Source organism: Magnolia sinica, chromosome 6 (assembly GCF_029962835.1).
Source record: "Magnolia sinica isolate HGM2019 chromosome 6, MsV1, whole genome shotgun sequence".
In the NCBI taxonomy this organism is placed as follows: Eukaryota; Viridiplantae; Streptophyta; class Magnoliopsida; order Magnoliales; family Magnoliaceae; genus Magnolia; species Magnolia sinica.
The window spans coordinates 79,656,040-79,681,762 of record NC_080578.1 but is presented as its reverse complement, the minus strand read 5'-3'; the positions used below and the strand labels follow the sequence as shown (position 1 = coordinate 79,681,762).

Here is a 25,723-nt window from a genome sequence, read left to right as displayed (position 1 = left end):
ATTGAGTTTAGGTTATAGGTTCAGGTTATAGGTTATAGGTTATAGGTTTAGGTTAAGGTTTAGGTTATAGGTTTTCGGATTTGAGAATAGGCTTAGGTTATAAGTATAGGTTTAGGTTAGGTTGTACGTTAAAGTTTAGGGAATTGAGTTTAGGTTATAGGTTTAGGTTGTAGTTATAGGTTTTAGGATTTGAGAATAGGTTTAGGTTATAGGTTAAGGGTGTGGTCCCTCCAAATACAGATATAAACACGGCCTGCTCCAATTGGTCAGGCCCTTCCAATGCTGTCCATAGGAAATAGACAGCTTCATCATGGTCATAACAGCGGTTCCCACCTTTCAAGGACCCCCGCTCAACATCTGGATAGCTCCGACGCACATCCGGGTCTGCTCCATTATTTTGAGTAAATACATAAACATGGCCTGTCCAAATGGACAGGCCCCTTCAATGCTGTCCATAGGAAATGGACAGCTTCATTATGGTCATAACAGTGGTTCCCACCTTCCAGGGACCCTCGCTCATCCGGATAGCTCCGATGCACATCCGGGTCTGCTCCATCAATTTTAAGCTAATACATTTAAAAACAACAAAAATATATCTAAAAGCATCTGGATACCTGGGGAAGGCCTCCCATATTTGTATTATTGGTTACTCATCCCTTTATCTATAAACCACAATTGACCAACAAATTCTATCACTACTTGTACTCTGAAACCAACACAAATATAACTGGGAAATAATATAAGGAATAAGAAAAAATGAATTTACCTATACACATCATTAAATGTTTCCCTATAAGGAGGTGATATTATATCTTTGATAGCCACAACTTGTATAACAGAGAAAAATGTAACCGATACAGCCTGTTACAATTCAAAGGAGAAAAAAGATTTGTGGCTGCACTGATATTCTAGTACATTATGAACAGCTGCCTACGTACCCAAAAGTCAGATTAGGATCAAGCCACTATGTAGTTCTTTTTAATTAACCAAGTTACTAAAGGCCATAAATTTCAGATTTAACAAAGTATCATTGAACGTCGTCTCAAATCGTTTCTGGTTGGGATTTGAGAATAGGTTTAGGTTAAGGTTATAAGTTTAGGTAAAGGTTATAAGTTTAGGTTATAGGTTAAGGTTTAGGTTTAGGTTTAGGTAATAGGTTATAGGTTAAGGTTTAGGTTAGGTTTTAAGTTTAGGTTAAGGTTATAGGTTTAGGTTATAAGTGTAGGTTATAGGTTTAGGTTTAGGTTATGTTATAGGTTAAGGTTTAGGGAATTGAGAATAGGTGTAGGTTTAGGTTTAGGAAATCGGGTTTGGGTTCGGGTTTAGGTTTGGGTTTTCAAGTTTAGGTTTAGGTTTAGGTTAAGGAGTTGAGATTAGGATTAGGTGTAGGTTTAGGTTTAGGGATTTGAGAATACATTTAGGTTTTAGGTTTAGGTTTAGGTTTTAGGTATAGGTTTAGGTTATAGGTTTAGGTTTAGGTTTAGGTTATAAGTTTAGGTTTAGGTTATAGGTTTAGGTTAGGTTATAGGTTTAGGTTATAGGTTACAGGTTTAGGTTATAAGTGTAGGTTATAGGTTTAGGTTTAGGTTTAAGTTATCATTTACTATTGAACCTAGTATTATCTACTACATACTAGTAACATACAACCAATATTGGGGCACCATACCATAAGCTACAAGAATTTCATGTCCCCCTAAACAAGGTATCCTCCATTGATAACATATATATATATATATATATATATATATATATATATATATATATATATATATATATATATATATATATATATATATATATCACAAGTTTTTTATTTTCATTTACATTCGCAAATACATTCATCATCTATCCAAGAAAATTGAAACAAGTACTGTCACTCTTTGAGGGAAGGGAAGGGACATGATATTTCAGTGAAAGCTCACCTTGGCATTTATCTTCAAAAGAACGTTTGTTAGGCATTGGTCATTGACTCTTTGAAGCGTAATGCATTGAGTGACAATACTAAATTCTGGCAGGTTCTTTTTCTTCCATGGACCTTCAAAAATGGCACAAATATTAGCTTGATCTAAAACTTTCGTGGCCCTTAAATAGTTTAAAAGTGTGAAATTCTCTAGAATGAGAAACCAGAATGAAAAAAGACTGAGTCAAGCTTCTTAAGCACATATGGAAGCCATCAAGGATGAAACCAAAACTTGCATTCTCCACGGGACATCAAGGACATCATCAACAAATCTGAGCATAAACATGAAGCAGATTGATGCTAATGTTGCACTGTACTTGACAAGACACTACATGAATTAAACATCCAGTGCTCAACCAGGAATCCAAATAACAATATAAGGAATAGTTTTGGAGCCATATTAGTCAAGCAACACTTCACAAAAAGAGTTGATTAGACTAAAATGAATATTTTGCAAGAAAAGACACTACTAATCATCATAGTCAGAGAATTACCTAATAATAGCAGCAGAAGCAGCAGCTGTCCTTCAAAATTGAAGCAGCAGCATAGCATATATAGTATGTGATGGTATACTTTCCCAACAGTCACATTTGTGACAGTTGCCTTAGCATATAGTATGCGCATAGGCAACCTGGGTCACTCAAGATGGCTAATGTCATTTGACAATATTACTGGAATGTGAAGACACCAAAAAAGATACTGCTTCATGTGAGATTTCAATGTCAAAGCAACGCACTTGAAAGTCCATGGTTAGAGAAACAACTCAAGTTGCATTTAGCTCCACTATTGAACTCAACTGTGATTATTAGCTCAACAGAGAGGAAAGGACCAAATTCTAAATACCGACCTCAAGTTGCATCTAGACACATAAGTCAATTTGATTGGGAGCATTCAGTCTAATCAAGATGGAATGGTCAAATTATAATCATGATACCAAGCATTCATGGCAAGGAACTAGCCCTCAAATTGTAGTTGCATTACTTTCAAGTTTCAGGCCCAACTAGAAACATAGTAGCAATCTGAAGCCCGGACTCATAATATGAAGAGTTATTATACAATGTTTGGGTTGAAAAAAATGTATAATTCCCTTTGCGTTGTCGGTTTGCACAAGTAGGGGCAGGTTGTAACCACCTTTCATTCTTATAAATAGTTGATATTATGGGTCCCATAGTGGATGTCCTATGCAGCAAACTCCCACAGATTGTAAGAATGCTAACCCTTCAACAGATGGTTAAGAGAGAAAATACAGCAACTATGCAAATTCAACCAGGAAAAGGCCAAATACAGATAGGATCTTCCAAGTCCACAACAGGGCCCATAAATCAATTGTTTGGATCACTAAACCATTAACCCTTTCAGCCTCCAGTCGAGCAAACTGAAAATCTTTCTTTCTTTTCTTTTCTTTCTTTTTTTTACTTTTCTTTTTTTTTTAATCAGCAAAATCAATTTTATTAGAAGATCCCAAAGGGGAAAAGTTTATCAGTAAAATCGCATGGTACGTGTTTGGTTCAAGGGATTGAAAGGGATTGGAAGGCTTAATCCTGGGATTGGCTGGGCGTGCCAAACAGTCTAGATATAGCAATCCCATAGATCTTGCACTAATCCACTGACGCAGCTAGCATTACCTTAAAATCCATGCAATCCACTCTAATACCATCCAATCTGCCTGGCCAAACAAGCCCTTATTATACTGAGTAAACTCAGTAGGGCCCACCTTAAACCCTAAATCCCTAAATCCCCAAATCACCAAATCCCTAAATCCCCAAATCGTTTTAATCGGTGTTGAGATTGAGAGAGAGAGAGATACCTGTTTGAGTTGAAGCCCCGATCACGGTCACCCGAGCTTTAGAAGATGCATGAGAGAAAGAGAGGACTGAGAGAGAGAGACGCGCGCGCGCGCGCGAGAGAGAGAGAGAGAGAGAGAGAGAGAGAGAGAGAGCACCGAGAGAGACAGAGAGACAGAGAGAGAGGGTGCGGTGGAGAGAGGACCGAGAGAGAGAGAGAGGATAGAGAGCGAAAGAGTGAGAGAGGGTATAAGAGCAAGAGTGAGAGAGGACAGCGAGAGAGACTTCAAGTCTCTCTCACGGTCTCACGAGCGGGTCACGTGGTCGGTGCTCTGTGGGCCCCACCATGATGTATGTGTTTCATCATTGCCATCCATCTATTTTTCCATTTCATTTTATGGTATAAGACAAAAAATGAGGTATATCCCAATCTCAACTGGACCACATTATACGAAACAGTGTTGAATAAGCGTTAACCATTAAAAACCTTTTGGGGGGGGGGGGGGGGGGGTGAAAGCCAATCTTCGCGATCTTGTGCAATTCTGACACCTAGGCATAAGTTGTTGCCGCCCCATGGGACACATTGGACAGTCCAGATCATAAAAAGTGATGATGGGTGGGGCCCACTGTCAAAACCCAGTAGTAAGCACGTCTGTCACTGGACGTTTTTCGCCCAAAGGGAACTATTTGGATGCTTTCTTCAAAAAATAGGTAGGGCCTACTTCTGATGATATTCTCGGGGATCTACTCCATTTATCATTTTCTCAATAACGTGTAAGCCCATGGGTCAAAGTATGAAGTAGATCCGAACTCTGTGTGGGCTACACTATCCACTTGTGATGAGGCACTACCCACCGTTGAAGCAACCCCATGTTATCCTTTACGTGCATGCATATGGAATTTTATTTATTTACAAATTTACCACTCTCCCTTTTAGAATAGTCTGTCGTTCGTTCCTCCCTACTGCACCGTCCAAAAGAAGTGAAATTTGGCGAATATCCACCGTTTTTCGTGCTCTTTTCATCGGTTCAGTTTGGGTCCCGATCACCCAAGGATGTCCAAGATGCTTTCTTAATGGTTATTGTTTAATCTTGCCCATCGGTTCAGTTTTGTGGGCTCCGCTATGATGTATTTGTTATATCCACACCGTCCATCTATTTTGAGATATCATTTTACGTCTTGTGCCAAAGAATGAGGCATATAAAAATCTGTAGTGGACCCCACCACATAAATCTTAGGTGCACCACACCACATGAAATCAATAGTAATTGGATATCCATCATTAAAATCCTCCTAAGGCTTACTGTATTGTTTATTTAACATCCAATATGTTGATTAGGTCAAACAGGGCCAGATGAAGGGAAAAAACAAAAATCAGCCTGATCCAAAACTTTTATGGCCTCAAAATGGTATGACAACCAATATTGTACTGTTTATATTTTTTTAGATGTCTTCACATAGTTTTAGATGGTAATCAACACCTGAGTTTCGTATACGGATGATTTTTTAAATATCTCATAAGCTAAAGGGGAGACATCAAATGCATGGTGTTGATGTTCGACACACATCATGATGGGCCCATTTTACATGTCTAGTCCATTCACTTTAATTTTACTGAATCATTACCCTCAATTTGACTAGTTACTCGCCTCGATCATACTACATATGAGAAAGATATTGGGCAAACAATATTGATCAACAATTTGAGTGAATTTTGATTTAAACATCTGAAGTTATTTACTCTTCATGTCCGAACTAATCAGATTGTCCAAAAACAGTTAAAGGTTGTTCATAATATCAAAAATTTATAAATGAATAGAAAACACAAACATCAGCTTGATCCAAAACTTCTATGGCCTCCAAGAAATTTTAAATGGTAAAGGTTTAATCACACTATTTCTCGTGGTGTGGTCCACTTGAGCTTTGGATATGCTTCCTTTTTGTTTTTTAGACCTCAAATTATTTGTTAACATGGATGAATGGAGTGGGTAAAATAAATAAATAACGGTGAACCCCACAGAGTTTACTCTGGTAAAGGTAACGAGTAACTCACTTAAATGTAGTGGAGAAAGGTTTCCTTAAAACATTCATAATCATATATTGGGCTTGCCTAAATGTGATTCACATATCCAACCCACTCATTATGTGTGTCCCACTTGGATGAGGTGTCAGACCAGGTTTCAACTGCATCCAAAACTCATATGGGCCCCACCAAGTGCTTTATATTTTTTAGGATGTCTTCACATAGTTTTAAATGGTATGGCCCACTTGAGTTTCGTTTACCGATGATTTTTGAGATATCTCATAACCTAAAGGGGACACATCAAATCCACAGTGTTGATGTTCGACACACATCATGATGGGCCCCACAAAACTTACTAACATCAATTCTTAGGTTCTCACGAGGTCAGTAAGTTGGGTCACAATTTTAACCAGAATATTTTGCCCATTTTACATGTCTGGTCCATTCAGTCTATTTTACTGATCAATACTCTCAATTTGACTACTTACTCGCCTCAATCAGGCTACATATGAGAAAGATATTGGGCATACAAGATTGATCAACAATTTCAGTGAAATTTGATTTAAACATCTGAAGTTATTTACTCTTAAATTTGAACTGATTAGATTGTCCAAAAACGATTAATGGTTCAATTAGTGAATGTGCCTAATAATTTAGTAATTTTATTTTTCACAAATAAATTTAACATTTTTTTTTCAAAATGTATATTTTTTTACTCTTTTAACTAAATATCATTTTATTATAAAAAAATTTAACATTTTTTTTTTACAAAATCTAGTTTTCTTTTTTAAAATATATTTTTTTTTACAATTTGTCAATTTTTTCACAATTTTGTTTAATTTCTTAAATTTTCTTTTTCAAAGTATCATTTTTTTTATCTCACTTTTGTTATATAACTTTTCAATTTTTCTTATCAAAATACAAAATCTAGTTTTCCTTTTTAAAAAATATTTTTTTTTTCAATTTGTCAAATTTTTCACAATTTTGTTTAATTTTTTAAATTGTCTTTTTCAAAATATCTTTTTTTATCAAAATCATTTTTTTTTCAAAATTTAAATTTTTCTTAAATATTGTTAATTATTTTTCTAAGCTTCTCAACTATTTTTATTTTTCGAAATTCATAATTTTTGTGTTACTTAATTTTTGACAATGTTTAAGAAAAATGATATTTTGAAAAAGAAAATTAGGACTGTCTCTAATAGAGACGGTCTTTGACACTCTCTAATAGAGACAGTCTTTGACAGCGCTACATGACGGCTAAGGACCGTCTCTAATAGAGACGGTCCTTGACAGTCTCTAATGAAGACGGTCTTTGACAGGGCTATAAGACGGCTAAGGACCGTCTCTAATAGAGAGAGTCTTTGACAGTCTCAAAGTATAAGTAAAAGACGGCCAATGACTGTCTCTAATGTGGACGGCCAATAACCGTCTCAGATGACCGCATATAAGACGGTCAAGGATCGTCTCTAATGCGGACGGTCTTTGACCGTCTCAGATGACCGCATATAAGACAGTCTTCGACCGTCTTAAATGATTTGTAGACGTTAAACATTTTAAGATAATATTAGGGACAGTTAAGAGCCGTCTAAAATTTTAGAGATGGCTTACGGATGTCTCTAAACCGTCTTTAAACTAAGAAATTTTAGAGACAGTCCTGGACTGTCTCAAAATCTGTCTTTTTTTTTCCATTTTTCACGTAGTGTCATTTCATTCCTGCAATTTATGATTCCATTTGAAGTTGCTAGGAATGTGCGACATAAAATGATGGAAACTTGAGTGCTTGCATTTACACATGGTTCAGTGTCTAGTACAATAAAATCTATGGGGAAGTAGAATTTCTCCACTTGGATTAGCATATCCTCTAAAATTTCCCTTAGTACCTTAATGGAGCGGTTAGTGAGTTGGAGTATAATCGTGGTTAGTTTAAGCTTGCCTAATCTCATTTATTGGTAAACCGAATAAGGTACTAAGTTGACACTTGCACCCAAATCTAACAAAGCATGCTCAATTTGGAATTTTTCAATAATACAAGAAATAGTGGGACTTCTCGGATCTTCGTGTTTGGGTATGGCCCTTTGTTGAATGATAGTGATCACTTTCTCAGTAAGGAAGGCCTTTTTGTGCACATTTAATTTCCTCTTTACAGTGCACAAGTCCTTGAAATATTTAGCATATAATGGAATTTGTGTAATGACATCAAGTAGAGGAATATTGAAAGTAACCTTTTGGAGTACATCTAACACCTCTTGATATTTCATGGGGACAACTGAGTTCTAAAGTCTAGATAGGAACGGAACCGGAGGCTCATGTGACTTAGTCTCTTTATCCTTTTGTTTTTGCGACTCTGGAACCATAGCCGGTTCATCATTCTCTTGAGATGGTGTCTCATCCTCTGGTATTTCTACCGATTACATTATTTTGTTTCGACCTCTTTTTCACTTCTCAAGGTAATAATGGCCTTAGCTTGTTCATGATGTAGCTCGCTTGGATTTGAGTCTCTAATGAAATGTGTATTTCTAGGGTTTGGCACAAGTTGAGAAGGAAGGCTGCCTTTTTCCCTAGCATTTAGTTGAGTCTCAATCCTAGCCATGGCCATCTTTAATTCTTAATTTGATTGGATTAGAGACTGATTCATTTGAGCTTGAGAGTTCATAAATGCGGTCAATGCATCCTCCACAGATGATCACTTTGATGGGGGTACATATGGTGCATTGTTAGGTGCCCCAAAAAGTTATTTTGTGGAGGGCCTTGAGGTGCATTGGACGCATTAATTTGTGGTCCATTCTTCCAACTAAGATTAGGATGGTTACACCAATTTGGATTATACGTGTTTCCCATTGGTTGCATAACTGACCTTTGGTAGTTATTTATAACATTTGCTTGCCCATACTCATGCGTAATATTTTGTACAACTGGGATTATTGGACAATCCTTTGTGTCATGGTTTGTACCCCCACAAATACTACAAAACTTACTTAAGGAAGTGTTTTCTTTAACCATATCAACCTTCCTAATTTTCAAGGCTTCAACCTTTCTAGCTAATGCAACGAATTTTGCATTAAGGTCGTCTTCCTCTCTTAGGACATACATCCCCGCTTTCTCTCTAAGAATGGGTATAGTTTGATCTGGTTTAGCAAAGACATCCCATGTCTGAGTATTCTCTGCTAATTTGTCTAGAAAATCCCAAGCCTCGTTATGATCTTTGTCGGGAAAGATTCCACCACACATCATCTCTATGAACTAACTGGTATCCATGGTGAGCCCCTTTCGGAATGCATCAATCAAGTGCCATGGTTCATAACAATGATGTGGGTAAGTGAGTAGAAGGTCTTTGAAGCACTCCCAAGCTTGAAAAAATAGTTCATTCCCCTTTTGGGAGAACGACATGATTTCCTGTTTTAGTGCATTTGTTTTGTGCTTGGGAATTATTTTTTTTAAAAAAAAAATCTCTACTTAAGGCTTTCCATGTAGTGATAGTATGAGGTCTTAGATAGTTGAGTCATGCTTTGGCCCGATCCTTTAGAGAAAATGAGAGTAACCTAAGTTTGAGTACATCCTTATTGCCATTGTTTACTTGTAATGTTGCAATCACTTCCTGTCACACCCCAGACTCGGTAACCAGACTCATAAGGAACTCGATAGCCAGTTCTAGTCGCAAAAGCCTCCGCGGTACCCCATTCTCGGCTCCTAAGGCAGGTTCCGATCCTGGGATCCTACAAGGAGGATTTTCATAACAGTATAATCATTCCAATACAAGCATACCCAAGATCACGATAAGTATATTTGAGAATAACAAAGGGCACGCATCACAAAATCCATTAAGAATTTAAACTTTTACAAGTTTACATCAGGCCCAAAAGGACATACATCAGATAATAGGAAAAGAGAGAGAAATCAACAACATTAGAATCCTCAAGCTCAACTCTACTCCACGCTCTGCCTCTACGATGCTTATCTAGGATCACCTGCACGCATCAATCGAGCATAAGCTTATAGAAGCTTGGAGGGTTGTGAAAGTGTCTGTCGATGGTGCACAAAAGAATAACAGGAGGTACAAGGAAAGAACATGCTTAATGAGAATATCACTAGCCTTACCAAGGCTTATCATGAATACCATGCAATGAGTACTGGACGTCATACCAAGGCAATGCATGAAGGGGCTTACACACCCAACGCTAATGCGATGCAAGTAATACAAGTGCTCATATCTAAACCACATATCAAGTACATTTCCAATTATAAGGAAATCACCGGGGTCTAATACACTATTGAATGGCTGCCGCTTTACAGACCCCTTACAGTCAAACGAGCATAAGAGACCTCACTACCTGCCCAACCAATTACCAACAAGGCTTGAAGGTAGCGGACCCATTTACGAGCTGGTTAGACTCAGCCTAACAACGCCTCCTCACACCAGGCAGGTAAGGCCACACCCCTATCCAACCGACTACACGACAGTGGGAGTCGCGGCCTAACGGTATAAGGCCCTCGTGCGCTCATAGTTTCCACTCGATCACGGCGTTGGAGCAGATCCTTGGTACCATGGAAGTTTAGAGAATTTCACCCATGGGCATCCTATGCACCCGGTATGCTCAAGTAATATTTTTGGTGTCCACACATACGGCCATCCATGAATGTCCCTATGGAGGCAAGGCCTTGATAAAGTAAGGGCAGTATCATTATGAAATGCGATGCCAATGTATGAGTCACACATACAGATCATGCACAAGCTTCAGGCACTCAATGTGCATAAGGGGAGAAACTTCGTCCCTCAATGACCACCATACAATACAATCAATTTATACAGATGATGCATATGGGTTACAATGATGTAAGTGTGCTACCTGTAAAATGTATTCCTCCTTCCCAAGGAGGGACAAGGATAAGATTTATGGAAAATTACTCTAAGGAGAAATGAAGTTCTCTTAGTGGGGGCCCAACATTTTGGGATGACCCACAAGCTAGTGGAGTCCTAAAACCTCAAGGAGGAAACGAGCCTAACAAGGTCTAAGGTTGGCCTTCAACCACCTATCAGGTCCTTATGGGCCTACCTTAGGGCCACCAAGGAGGACGTCTAACCTCAACTAGGTCCCAAAAAGGTAGCCACAATGTTTGTAAAGAAAAGTCCAAGGCCCAAATCAATCCATGGCCTAGTGGGCCATACACTAAGCCCAATACATAGGCAACCTGGTGGGCCTTTAAGCAAGGTTAAGGCCCAACCATAAGGGTCATGGGTTCACTCATTGTGGTGGGCCTAACGGGCAGCCCATTATCCCAACATATGAAAAATCCTTATATTTAATACAAGTAAGTGGGCCTCACATCTCGGCCCAAGTATGTATTTATTATAATGGGCAAGCAAGGGCCCAACTACTTAAGTATTTGGCCCATAGGACCCATCACAAAGGCATGGTAAATATAGGACCCAAGCGTCCAACGTGCCTATCAAAAGTTCTAGTCCAACCAAAGCTATAAGGCCCATTAACTAGAAAACTAGCCCGAGAAGAATCCAATTGGAATGGACCCTTAATCTTGCACTAATTAATGCCCAAAAATAAAATTAAAATGACAAGATAACTGACTCAAATCCTCTTCAAATCTAGTGGGCCATACTTCCCTAAAACCGACATTTATGGGGCGGCAACATTGGGCCCATTGCTGAATTTCCAGCCTACCTGCTTTCCAGGTTTGTTGGAGTCCAGTAAATAAATTAATTTATAGTATTTATTTTTTGATGATCCATACACATCACTGTGGGCCCCACCAGATGAGAGGGGAATGCACAACACACTAGGAGTGGGCCATGCTGCTGGAATACAGGCCCAACAATAGCCCAAGGTAGGGGCGTCCCATGGTGGGTAGTCCTACAGGCCTGGGTATTTGGCCCAAAACTGACCTAAATTTACAGGCCGCACCACCATCAACTCGAATATATATTGGGTCTAAAATTTTGTAAAGTGACACTTCCATGGGTGGGCCAGACCCCCAAAAATTTCAAATTTTTTAGATATTCCTAAGTATTTTAATTAATTTAAATAATACAGTTTGTCCAAAAAATTGGACTGACCTGGACGTCTCAACGTGGTGGGCTAGTCCGGCCCCTGCCATAGTGTGCACAGGGGTCCATTGGCCCCAAAAATTGGGAGGCAGGTCCCACCTTAGGTGGAACACACCTCTACAAAATTTCAAAATTTTAGGATATTCAAAAGTATTTTAATTAATTTGAAGAACACAATCTGTTCAAGGTGAAATATTGCTGGAATATAATTGTCCTGAATTGGTGGGTTTTGGGCCTCCAAAATCCCTAAAATTTGGACCTAAGGTCCCTCATCAAGCTTAAAACAAGGTGGGACCCAGAAATATGGCCTACCTTCTTAGAAAGTATTTTTTTGAACTTTATTTTTTATGGGACTATGTTGCTGGACTACACAGCAAAAAATTCTGGCAGTCCAGTATGTTGGTCCACCCTTTTGGATGCCCTAATGGGATCCCTTGGCCCTGAAATTATGTAGGTAGGTCCTACCATGGGTAGGGTACCTCCCTACAAAAATTTAAAATTTTTGGGATAGTAAAAATGTTTTATTTGACTCCTGCAATTTATGGACAGCAAGGTCCCTAACTGCAGCAGCAATGCTGCTGTCCCTAACTTTTGCACCCCATTTGAGTGGGCCCAGGTCTATGTAAATTTGGAAAAATGTAAGGAAAACCTTCCTATACAAGTATACAGCAAGGTAGGGTCCACAAAGTGGCTCGCCATTTCAAAATCGAGTTGATATTTATAATTTTCCAGCAAATAGTGTGGCTGGACAGTCCAAAAAAATCTGGACTGTCCACCCTCCTTAGCCCGCCCTTTTGGGTGATCAAACAGGGAGGGATGAGGGTGAAATTTGTCATACTTCTAGGGGGGTCGACACCTCTAGAAATAATCAAATAGTAGAGGTAAAACATCCTCCAAATCAGTCCATAGACTATGCCAAAAACAATCCAGAAACAGTCCTGAATTTTTCTAGACAGCATGGTATGTCTTGAAATAACTGATCATAACCACTGATTAAAGGGGGAAATACCCCATAATATTAGTGTTGTGGTCCACCTCAATGGGCTCCACAAAGTTCCAGATAAAAACCCCTTCACAAAACCTATTGCATGCATCCGAATAGGAGCAAATAAGGTGTCGACGTCCAAGGAATGGACAGCCATGGGCGTCCACCTTGCTTGGACGGTCTGGATATTCCAGGGCCCCTAAGTGGGCCACACACATTAGAAATGAAGGATAGATTAAGGAAAAAAAATCCAGCTACAAGAAAGGGTCTCCGCCACTATTAAGGCCCTCCCTTCATCACAATAAATATATGTCATGCATTAAATCACATACAAACTAGATCTAGCTCCATACATGTACTAGGAATTAATCATATGGTGGGAGTGTCTTCTCCCACCAAAAATCTATGGTCTAGATGACCCCTACATGATTGCATCAAAAGAAATTGCTATGATGGGGTCCATGGAGAATGGCACCATCTATGGATCATGCATGCAAGAAAATAGGTCATTGGCCTCAATCATGGAGACATGGTGGACCTCCATCATCACTTGACGAGTCCCACAAGTCTCTAAAGATGAGATGAAGGAAGATTTAAGAGCACCCACCTTTCTTGGATCTTCAAAATTCTTGATGCATTGAAATTCTTAGGCTTCAAGGACCATGGATGAAGAATCAAGATGGAAAGTGGAAGGTTAGATGAGGAGAGAGATGGAAGAAATGTGGCTGAAATTTTCAGCAAGGTAGGATGTTTGGGTGATCTTGCAAGGAGGAGAAGAGAAAATGAAGGAAGAGAGAGAGAGAGAGAGAGAGAGAGATATGGAAGAGTTGTAGAGGTGAAATGATTAGTTTCCTAGAAAAAGATGAGTTTTTGAAGAGAGAAAACAATTATTGCTCATGGGATAGGGTGGCTCATCATTGCCTAGAGAAGCTAATCTCATCATGGTTTCCTTGAGAAAAGAAGCCATCATTGCTAGACTAAAGGTGGCTTACATGGGGAATAGTGCACATGGGGAAACATGCAAGTTAGGTGGGCCCCACCAAAAATGTAACAACGGCCCAAATAATGCGTGGCTTACAACTTTTGATGGACACGTCAGATTTACACACGAAACGCAGCGTTGGAATCGCGGTGACGATGTAATCGCAATAGCATAGGTCATGGGTTAATCCGAATCGGGTCTATGTAACCGAACTCAAGGATAACTACAAACACTATCCGAAGGTCGCGGGTCGCTGAAATTTGACCGGTAGGACCGCGAGACCAAAATGAACGAAATGTATACTCACACACACATGCACACATGCGGACTCGGGTCGGGTCTCACACTTCCTCAAAGTCCTTGAGGTGCAAATAGGGGCTTTCAGAATCCGAGTCATGAAATTTATGAATTAATTGAATCACACCTAATTTAAAATCAATGTTCCTTGTGTGAGCAGAGAACACAATGTAAGATGGTAAAGTTGATCTCTTAGGGTGTAGATGTTCACGTAAAGTCCATGGTTAGTGTAACACATTCCTATGAACTTCATTCTCATCCTCAAGAGGGGGATTACGTTGATTTTCTCTATTTATAGTTAGATCTGGTAGATTTGGATTTACATTATCAACTAGGTCTGCCATGGAATCCAAGTGGTGTTGACCGCCTCTCCTAAATGAATGATTAAGGCGTGGGATTAGTCTGCCTTCGGAGGAGAATTGATTGTTTTGATCTCTACTCCAACGGGACATAAACCATCCACACCACACAAAAGAAAGAAAAACACTACTTTAAATAGAGAGTATGATACTTAAAGTAAAAACAAAAACTTATCCAACAACCTAGGCGATAGAGCCGACCATGAGGGTTCAATCCACAAAGAAAAATAAATCGACAACCCAAGCAGCAGAGTCGACCATGAGGGTTCAATCCACAAAGAAAAATAAATTTACAACCCAGATAGTAGAACCGACCATGAGGGTTCAATCCACAAAGCAAAATAAATCCACAAACCAGGTGGCAAAGCCAACCATGAGGGATCAATCCACAAAGAAAAATAAAAAAATAAATCAACAAAAGGAAAACTAATGCAGAAATTAAATTATGCTAATCTGGAAAATAGATTCAATAGATGATCTTTGTGATCAAACATCAACTGTAGGACAACCATAGCACTTAAGTGATAAAATCTCAAGCAGGGTAATCTTATGTCGCAATTAGTGCTTGGAAGACCCAACTGAATTTACTTTCAAAGAAAAACAGAAAATCTACAAAAATTTTGGAGGGTTTAGAAGAAAACTTACCTTAGAAAAAAACTTACCTTAGCTATCATGCACAATTCTAATCTATCTCAGTCTCCCCAGCAATGGCACCAAAAATTTGATTGCTTGCCTCCAAGTGCAGAGGTTCGTAAGTAATATCCCCGTGAATACAGGGTCGATCCCATAGGGAGATGAATTACGAGAAGGAGAAAATCAAATATAAAACAAACTAAGTAATAATAACTAAACTGATGATTTGATTTTGGGAGTTTTGAATAGATATAATTCAACTGAATTAAAATAACACCCAAGCTTTAAAGTTCCACACATAGGTTAATGTTCCAAAATCATGATGACTTGGATAACACAACTAGAATCTGAGTACTATGGTTGGCCTAATCGGAAAATAAAACAATTTAAAATTTTAAAATAAATGATATAAAAGATTATAAAATCATGGAATTGCACCATTGATATATATTCTCAAGCGCCAATGATTTTAAGAATTCAATATCCATGAGATAATGAATATCAAAGAAATGTAGCAGGTTGAGAACCTCTCCTATCTAGGAAATATATTTGATCTAAGTTAAGCCTATCCATCAATGTGGATCTCATATGATGGAAACATATGGATCTCACATGAGGATAAAAAACTAAACCTATGCAACTGATAACATGCATTCACCATTATTCTCATCATTAAAACAATCAATCTTCATAACTATGAAAATATTAAACCAATGTGCTTCCCTTCTAGCTTGGGCTAGAGGGAACTTAGAAAAATATAATTAAATTACAAAATAGAAAAGCAATAAGAAAGAAATAAATGCAAATAAAAAAGATCCAAAAGAAAAAAAATAATTTATAAAACTTTAATAAAATTGAAAACTCTCTAAAAACTTTAAATCTTGCTCTTGAATGATTTGAATGATGCTTAGGAATGCCTTGGGAAACCTTATTTATAAGTGAGACACTCTAACTTTCGCACCTAGTTGGAAAACTCTAGAAACCGCCTCAAATTTACGCAGTTTTCTAAAATAGACTTCACTCTGCATAATTTCACAAAATGACCCAAAGTTTCAGAATATATTTTTTCAGAACGATTTCAAGATTCCTTTTCTTTACTTCAAATCTTTGATTCTCTTCATTCCTCACTTGGTTTTCTTGGATATTTAGCATGTGAATTCTTCAATCTTGGTCCCCTAAGATCCATCCCTTGCCTTGGTGATTCTTGAGCATCAAATCCATGCTTTTAGCACCCTTTTCAATCTAAGCTCTTAAATTCACCTTACAACACAAACATGAGTAAAATAGAACATTAAGTTAATTCATGTTCATAAAACCAAGATATAAATGGGGGACATTATGCAATATTTGAGTCTCAATAGTTATAATCACAGATTTTCCAATTAAGCACATATAGATCATATAGTGAGTTCCTTTAAAAAACAACCTCTTTTGATTTTGTGTATTTTTAGAACATAAAAGATCTTTTTAAAAGTGATTTCCCTACTATGCACATTTCTAAAATAGGATTCCATGAAATGGTTGAGAGTGAAAGCCTTCCATGGAATATTCAAAAGTTCAGAGGCCAAGAATCCTCAGATTTATCATTTTAGTTCAAACTGAACCAATAACCATTCATTAGAGATGGTTGATCAATAGGTAATAAACATTTAATTACAGTGTGTGTATCAACCTTTTCTAGTTTAGGATAAGTATCATAATATTCATAAGTATTTCGAAAGTTAAGTATGATACTTGTTATATATGGAGCTGTTTATCAAGAAAGCATTTTTTTTTTCAAACTCCATGAAGAAATTAGTAGTCAAGAATTTTTGTGAATTGATTCAAAAATAATATGCTTTTTAAAGTTCTAGAATCAATTTTAACCAACCGTGATTTATTTCTAACTAATCAATTTTTATTTTTATTATATATATATATATATATATATATATATATATATATATATGTCTCACCTTTACTTAAACCATTACCAAATATATATCAAAAGATGGGTTGAGGTAACTTGTTGATTTACATGGACCAGATGTTATAAGGAACCGAGTCATTTCCAAGGCACTTGTGTTTATTTTGCGTTACCCATTTAGTAACCATTTTCTTTGAGCAAGAAAAATATTTCTCTGAGTGACTTTCAAATGATTTGGATGTGATTTTGTGGTTTGTTTTGGAAGTAATATTAGATTTATTTACCATAAGACATTCCCATTTGTAGTGTCTTATCTTTCCATAGTGATGGCATTCAACTAGATCTTTCTGATTTAAAGTAGTTGAATTTGTCATCATTGATGAGGTAGAGGAGGATTCTGATTCATGATATCCTAGGCTTGTCATATTTTTGAATTTTCTACTCATGCCTAGAAGTTTCTCAAAATTTTCATTGCTTTAAGTAAATTTTCAGGTCAGTTTTGCTGTTTGATCAGAATGTTTTACTTCCTTTTTTAGTTTCTTTTTTTTTTCTTTTTAATTTTTTAACTTTTAATTCTAGAAGTTCAATTTTCTTGATCAGATTATCAAAAGTTATGCTTCTAATAGTAGTTCCTCTCCCTTTTTTAATTTTCTCAAGATCAAGTTCATCTTCCTCATCCAAATTCTTAGGAATGACTGTAGTGGTGGAGTCTATGAGAATCTTTAATGATTTTGTGTCTCCATCATTATCTGACTCATTTGAATCTGAATTTGAGTCGTCATTGTCATCCTAAGTGGTTCTGTAAGACCCATGTCCCAGTCCGTACCACTCTGTTAGCTTCCGCGGTCCTTCCGGTCAAATATTGGCAACTTTCGCACCATATTCGACGTTTTTGCGCGATCTTAAGCCAGGTCTGGCACACCGACGTCGGCTCAACCCGAAACTTGTATCATAGCAACCGCGTCGTCGCTGTGGTTCCAACGTTGCGACTCGCGCAGCAAACTGATACCAAGGCTAGAAGATGTCGATCTGCGTTTTTCCGAAGAAACACTGCGCGTTGCGAATTTCGAGGGAATCTCTACAATTAGTCCCATCAATCAACCATTAATGCATCCCTTACCCCAAGTACAACAACCCATTCCCTCTTTTTCCAAAAGTCCACTCTCTTTCCACCTCACCACTGCTCTTTTTCCAAATTTCAACCACAACCATACCACTTTTACAAAATTTTCAACCCAACCCATCACCCATCCATGTCTTCTCTCTCTCCCTCATTTCTCTAAAAATCTCTCGAAGCAACTAAGAACCCCAAAACGTCCAAGCCTCTCTCTCTCTCTCTCCCAAGCCACAAGTGTGGCCCACCCTCTCATCCCTCATCCCACCATCAAAAGTCCATTAACCTCCATCAAAAGGCAAGCTAAGGAGCATTGGAGTCTAAGGGACCAAGAAGAAGGAAGATAAGGTGGGTGATCTACCGTTGTTTCCAATTTTAAGGGCCACTTGTTGTGGGACCCACTTTGATGTATGTGTTGTATCAATGAAGGGCCCATAGTGGCGGGGTCCCTTCTCTCTATTACCGTATATCTCTCTTTCTCTCTCTTTTTTTCCTCTCCCTAGAATGAAGTGGGCCCCACCAAATCATGTTAAATCCACTCCATTCATCAATGGTGTGGCCCACCACATTTTAGGCGAAATTCATCGTCCATTTTGGGATGGTGGAAAGTTCCACATGTTATATGATATATTATATTTATTTTTATATTAATATATATATATATATATGTACGTATACATGGTGGTGGGCCACGTACATGTGGGACCCACCATGGTGCAAGTGTTGTAGCAACACGGTCCAGCGTCCAGGGACGCTGGACGTGTAGCCGTGGGCTGGGGTGGCTAACAGTGTGTGTACTGACAATGGGTGTGTACTGACAAGCTAACAAAAAAAAACTTTAACTTTTAGGGTGGGCTGCTCCTGCAAGCCCCACCTTAATTCATGAATCTGATCCACGCCATTCATTCCACTCTTCAACTCATTTTAGACGTTGAGCCGAAAAACGAGGCTGATCCCCCTTTCTGGTGGGCCATACCATAGGAATTAGCAGTATTACCATTAAAATCCACCCTGACCCTTCTATTCGCCAAAAACGAGCCACATATTGAACCCTTTCGGTCGGTCTTGGACCAAGGAATCCAATGGCTGGAGTGGATCTTGCTTATGTGGGCCCCACCTACTAAAATCCACTGAAAAACCAAAAAATAATAATAAATAAAATCAGACAGTAGCAGCTGCTGCTGTCAGTACACGCAGCAGGCACTGCCTGCGCCTGACGGACAAGCGGGCTGGCTGGCCATCACGGCCCCCGCTGTGGGCCCCACCTTGATGCGTTTCGCCCATCAGCACCGTGCATTTGATGGGACCTCACGGACCAGCCGTCCATCCCACAAATCAGCCGTATACGGAACTCAGGTGGGCCATACCATTTAAAATCATATGAAGACATGTTGAACATATTAAATCAGTTGGTGGGGCTTACTTGAAATTTGGACGCGGCTGAAACTTGGTCTGAACGTTCAGCCAAGTGGGGCACGCATAATGGGCGGGCTGGATCAGTGGATCACATCACAGTGGGCCCCCAAATCATGACCCCATGAACGGTTTAGATGGCAAATGAACATCCCAGCGTGGATGTAAATAAACTTTATGGTGGACCCTGGTCCACGTGACCTTATAAACAGATGAATGGCAAATAAACATCACCGTGGGCCCGTGGTCCACGTGACCCCTGTCCGTTTAGGTGGCAACAAACATCACTGTGGGCCCTACCCTCCTATGGTCCACGTGACCTTATGAATAGATTAGATTGCAAATGAATATCACAGTGGGCCCTACCTTGGTCCACGTGGCTTTATGAACAGTTGGGTGGAAAATAAACATTATGTTGGGCCCTAAGTTGGGTGGAAAATAAACATTATATTGGGCCCTAGGCTGGGTGGAAAATAAGCATTATGGTGGGCCCCACTTATGTATGTATTGTAAACCACACCCTCCATTAGTGTGGGCTCCATCATGATGCATGTGTTTCATCCAACTGTCCATCCATTTTGGAGATAATTTAAGGCCCATTGTGGAGGCCCATCTTCATGTATTAGTGGTCCTTGTTGAGGCCCACCTTGATTTGTATTAGGCCCATATTATGAGGCCCATTTGATGTACTGGAGGCCCATGGGTCAAGGCCCAATAGGACGTACATAAGGCCCATTATAGTGTGATTCCATCATGATATATATATTGATTTTATAATGGGCAATACCTTGGGAGCAATGATGGTTTGATGTCCATATTGTGAGGATGATGTTGGTTAAATGTCCGCATTTTCACTCTCTCCCTAGGGCCCATTAATAGGCCCATACTTGTAGCATATAGTCCGTCTAGGCCCATATTCGTTTTGATCAGAGCACATCACCACATAACACGCTTAGTATAGATTCATGATTCATGATCATACGTATCATATGTATGCCTGATGTAAGGATTGATTGATCATTGCACATGCCTTCGGGTAGATGGTTTATGGGCTCCCTGATAGGCGGAGTTGTCCCAGATAAGTACATGGTACACGCAGGACTGTTGCATGACTGATAGTGTGACTCATGCACTTGCATTTGTGTGATTGTAGTTACTGTATGCCCTAGCGACATCAGGGCCATAGCCTCCACAGACATATCGTGGATGGCAAGATTGGATACTGAAAATATTTGATTTTAGCATACGGGTGCCATAGACATCCTTGGGTGAAAATTCCTAAACCCGATGGTACCAGAGGATGACTCCAACATCGAGACCGAGTGGATATATGAGCGCACGAGGGCCGAATACCAGGAAGCCACATCTCCCACCGTGTCGTGGTCGGTTAGAAAGGGGTGTGGCCTTACTCGCCCGAGGGTAGGGGGAAATACTAGGCTGAGTTTGACCAGCTCGTGAATGGGTCCGCTATCGACGTGCCAGATAGGTATTGGCAGACTATTGGCTAGGCGGATAATGAGATTTCTTACGCTCATTTGGACTGTGTGGCTTAGAGAGTAGCAGTGCCTCTTGGAGTGTACTAAACCCCGGTGATTATCCAGAATGAGGACTGTACTGATACATGATGAGGATTGGCATGCTTGAGTTGCATCTCGCATCGCATGGCCGTGTTATGGTTGATAGCATTCATATCTTGCACCGCATAGCCTTGGTACGGCTGATTGCATTCATGTGCTTATCACCATGATTCCGCATTACTCTGACCTTGCATTTTGAGCATGCTTATATTGCGCACATACTTACACCACCCTCTAATCTTTCTATAAGCTTATGCATGATTGATGCGTGCAGGTGACGCCAGGACGCAGTCGCAGCCATAGTCTTGCCGTAGTTGGAGCGTGCAGCCGAGCTTCTGGAGTTTTATTTCTTTCGTTACATTGTATTTTCCCTTTCAGATGCATTATACTCAAAAGTTTTTTATCATAGTGGATTTTGTGGTGGTGTTCTTGTGGTTATTGTTCGTGGGTTATGCTTTTGGTTATGCTCATTATGAATCAGACTGATGATTATAAATCCTCCTTGTAGTATCTCAGGATCGGAACCTAGTGAATGGGTGCCGGGAGCTGTGAATGGGGTTCTACGGAGGCTGTCGGTGCCGAATTTAGCGATCGAAAATTTTGTGAGCTCTGTTTCCGAGTTCAGGGCGTGACAGGTTCTCATAGCTTTTCCTTTAAACTTCTTTATAGGGCATTCGGTCGAGATGTGACCAAACTTTTTACAATTGTAGCATTGGAGCTCTTTGGACTTGTTGAATTTGCCAGTTTGGCACTTGTGGTCCACTTGAGCTCCCTTGTTGTTGCATGGTCTTCCACGATTCCTATTACAGAATCTTTTAATTTTTTTAGCCAAGAGGGCAACCTCCTTATTTCCATCTTCATTCTCACTATCTTCTTCCTCTATCGCATTCATGGTTTTAGAGGTTTTGAGAACAATATTTTTAGATTTTGTGGGTGGTTTGAAGTGTAGTTCAAAAGTCTATAGGGAACCTGCTAGTTCTTCTACTTTCATTTCTTCTATATTCCTACACTCTTCAATGGTAGTGACCTTGGAGTTAAAACATTCTGGTAGGGATCTCAAACTTTTTTTTTACATATTTTGGATATCAGAATTCTTTCTCCAAGTCCTCCCATGGAGTTGCATATACCAATTAGTCTTGTGAAAAATTCCATGAACATCTCAGCTTCTTCCATCTTTATGTGTTAAAACTGAGATGTTAAGAGTTAAGGCCTTGACATTTTTACTATGTTCATTCCTTCATGGGTAGTTTCCAATAACTCCCATGCTGCCTTAGAGTTTGTACACATACTTCTTACGAAACTCTACAACAAATTGCATTCATGGCTTTGGCTTCACACATCCTCATCTCTTTGTCATACTAGGTCAATTTGGCCTTTGGTTTTGGTTTGGTGATTGTTGTGTCATCCTCAAGAACAATTTGTTCTGTATGTACAATATATCCATTTTCAACCATCTCTCATACATCATCATCTAAGGCCTGGAGAAAAAATATCATTCTGGCATTCCAGTATGCATAGTTTGTACCATTAAAGATGGGTGGATGTAAGATGGATGGTCCCTCTCCTTTGCACATAATTCCTTCTTCAATCAAGATCTTCCTCTAGGTTGTTAGACCTTTTTAAAGGGACCTTGCTTTGATACCAATTGAAATTGCAGTTTATACAGCTGATTTTGAAGAATGAATATGATACAAGATCCTAGAGAGGGGATGGGGGGGAGGGAATATGACTATTTAATTGATTATACCAATAAAAAACTTTTATTGCCTAACTTAACTGATTTACAAATAAACTCAACAAGGCAATGTAACTCTAACGGCTTCCAAGCCAGTTAGAGGGTCCAATAACATAGGCAGCTTAAGATATACCAATAATGCAACTAGCCTATATCATAGTGTACTTGTGTGTGAAAAGTGGTTCTTATCAATCAATAACATTCATCTAATCATGTATAAGAATTCAAATATTCAAGCATATATAAACATGATTAAACAGATGCACAAATGACAATTCTAAACACAAGCATGTATAGTGGTTTGGCTATGTGCATACTCCACTCCCGACATCCACACTCAATCTCAAAGTGCACCGAATTTTACTATTAATGGTTTTAAAATAGGTTCACCAATAACCTTTACAGTTCTACACTAAGGACACCAATTTATACTCTCCGCAAGAGCAAAGGTCTTACACTAAGAACCCACGTTTAGGCCCACCGGCCAAGGTCTCACATTAGGCACCTCTGTTTAAGCCCATCAGCCAAGGTCCCACACAAGGAACCTACATTTAGGCCTATTGGCCAAGGTCCCACACAAGGAACCTATGTTTAGGCATATCGTCCAAGGTCTCACACAAGAAACCTACATTTAGGCACACCAGCCAAGGTCCCACACTAGGAACCTAATCGAGTTTGTTGATAGCAAACTCTTAGCCTCAATCCTACACGAGGATAAATACTAAACCATGAACTCTTAACAATAACACTTACTTGTCTGATTGAGTCTTCTTATGTAGCTTGTATTGGGTTGCTTGATCTTTGCTCTTCCGTGCTTGAATCAGATCCCCGATCCTCCCCCGATCGCATAGCTTGGATTTTTCTGTTGGTTCAGCTTCACGATCAAGAACCTTGCATAAGATATACCTATAAACGTGACCAAGATAATGAGAGTTGGTTGAATATCTTATCTAGGATAATGAGTGAATTTCCTAAGGGATTCAACCTATGGATGCTCTAGAGTGTAAAAAAGACAAAGGATTTTCTTATTGGTTTGGTCTTTGTACTCTAGAGAAGGCACGATTTCATGTTCTTCATTAATAAGAGCTTTGAATGTTTATATAAGTGAAAGATCACAAGGAAGAGAGCATAAAACTCATATAGATAGAGTCTAAGTAGGCTAGGATAAGCTTGGGATGCACTAGAGACTCTAAGATGCCTTAATCCACTATTTTTGCAAGTTCCTACAAACTGCTTTTAGAGAGAAAGAGTTCCAACAGATAGAAAACAGCTAGTTTACGGTGCTACCAAAGCTAACTTCGGTATCACTAAACATTCTTCGGTGGTACCGAATTATCAATCGATAGTATCAAATTAAATCCTCAAGTTACTGAAAGAAAAAGATCCCTTTCAATGACACTGAACTTTGTTCGTTGATGGCAGTCGGTGTTACCGAAATGTCCAATCGATAGTACCGAAATACCTTTGAAATGTTGTTGGACTGTTTTGAGTGCTTTCGGTAACACTGAAGGTATCTTCGGTGATACCAAAAGTACTATTTGATGGCACCTTTTCCTACCAAATGTGGATAGATTTTCCTGTTTGTCCATTTAATTATTCATAAAATTGGGACTTGTTAAAGCTAATACTAAAGGATAGAAAATATGAACTCAAAATGGGCTTTAAATAGATGACCTAAGTAGGTTTTCCTATTTGGGTTGAGATCATTTATTTGCAAGGTCAAGATTATAGAAGTGGTTCTTTATTTTCAATGTGGCTTTGGTACTTCTGATCCAGTTGCGTCGCCAATCTTCATTTGCCAAGAACTCATCCGACTACTTGATACAACTAGTCACGTGATTGACAAACAAGTGTGCAAAGGTGGTTGGACTTATAGGTCTCAACATTCATAATGTACTACTCAATTAGGCTAAGCTTTTTTTGAAATTGCATCCTAAGCATGTATATGTATGTGTATATATAAGCAGGGTCCCTAGATCCTTAATTTTCATTTGACCAATGAACTTAGCAATTTTCTTCTTCATGTATTAACATTTTATTGGACGTCTCATATACTTAACCATCACTCGACCCAACATTGTGTATGTTTTCAATATTTTCTGTTAGTTCATGCACAATCCATGTCAACCTTATCATAATGTACTTATTCAAGTGCCCTGATATCTAAGTATTCCCTAGTAAGGGTATCCTTTTTCCCTCCACTACCTCCCTCCAGCTATTAATGTTTATTATGATTTAGACCGTGCCAGTTGGCCTAAGACTCATCAATCTACTAATAATGCTTGATAGTAGTCCTATATCTTGAAAAACAAAAAATAGACCACTATCTCCATATCATTTGTCGAAGCCAGATATTGTGTCATGGTTAATGCTACTTGTGAACTCTATTGGATCAAAAGGCTCCCACAAGATCTAGATGTTCAATATCCCAAACCCATGCACCTTCATTGTGACAATCAAGTATCTATTCACATAGCCACAAATCCATTTTTTATGAACAGAAGAATCACAAGGAAATCAACCGTCATCTTGTTTATAAAAAAGACCACTTCTACAGTTTTCTCTGTACTTTTTATATGCCTACTGATTGCCAGCTTGTAGACATCTTCACTAAAGCTCCTTATCGTGATCGATTTCATTTTCTACTTAGCAAGTTAGGAGTTACATATTTTCATGCACTAACTTAGTGGCAAGTATAAGAAATGATGTGATTTCAATGTATTCATCTTCCTCTTTATTATTATTATTATTATTATTATTATTATTATTATTATTATTATTATCATCATCAAGATTTAATTAAGTTGTAAATAATTTTGGATGTATTTGATTCCATTGTAATATTCTTTTTTATCATTCTTCTACTATAAATTCATACTCAATAAAAATACACAAAT

General features: G+C 38.7%; 1 non-coding gene across 1 annotated transcript; it reads left to right on the top strand.

The window, feature by feature from the left end:
• Positions 1–9,065: 9,065 nt before the first annotated feature.
• LOC131250408 (small nucleolar RNA R71) lies at positions 9,066–9,172 on the top strand. Its single transcript, XR_009173333.1, has one exon. It is a non-coding gene; the product is annotated as a small nucleolar RNA R71 (small nucleolar RNA).
• Positions 9,173–25,723: the final 16,551 nt, after the last annotated feature.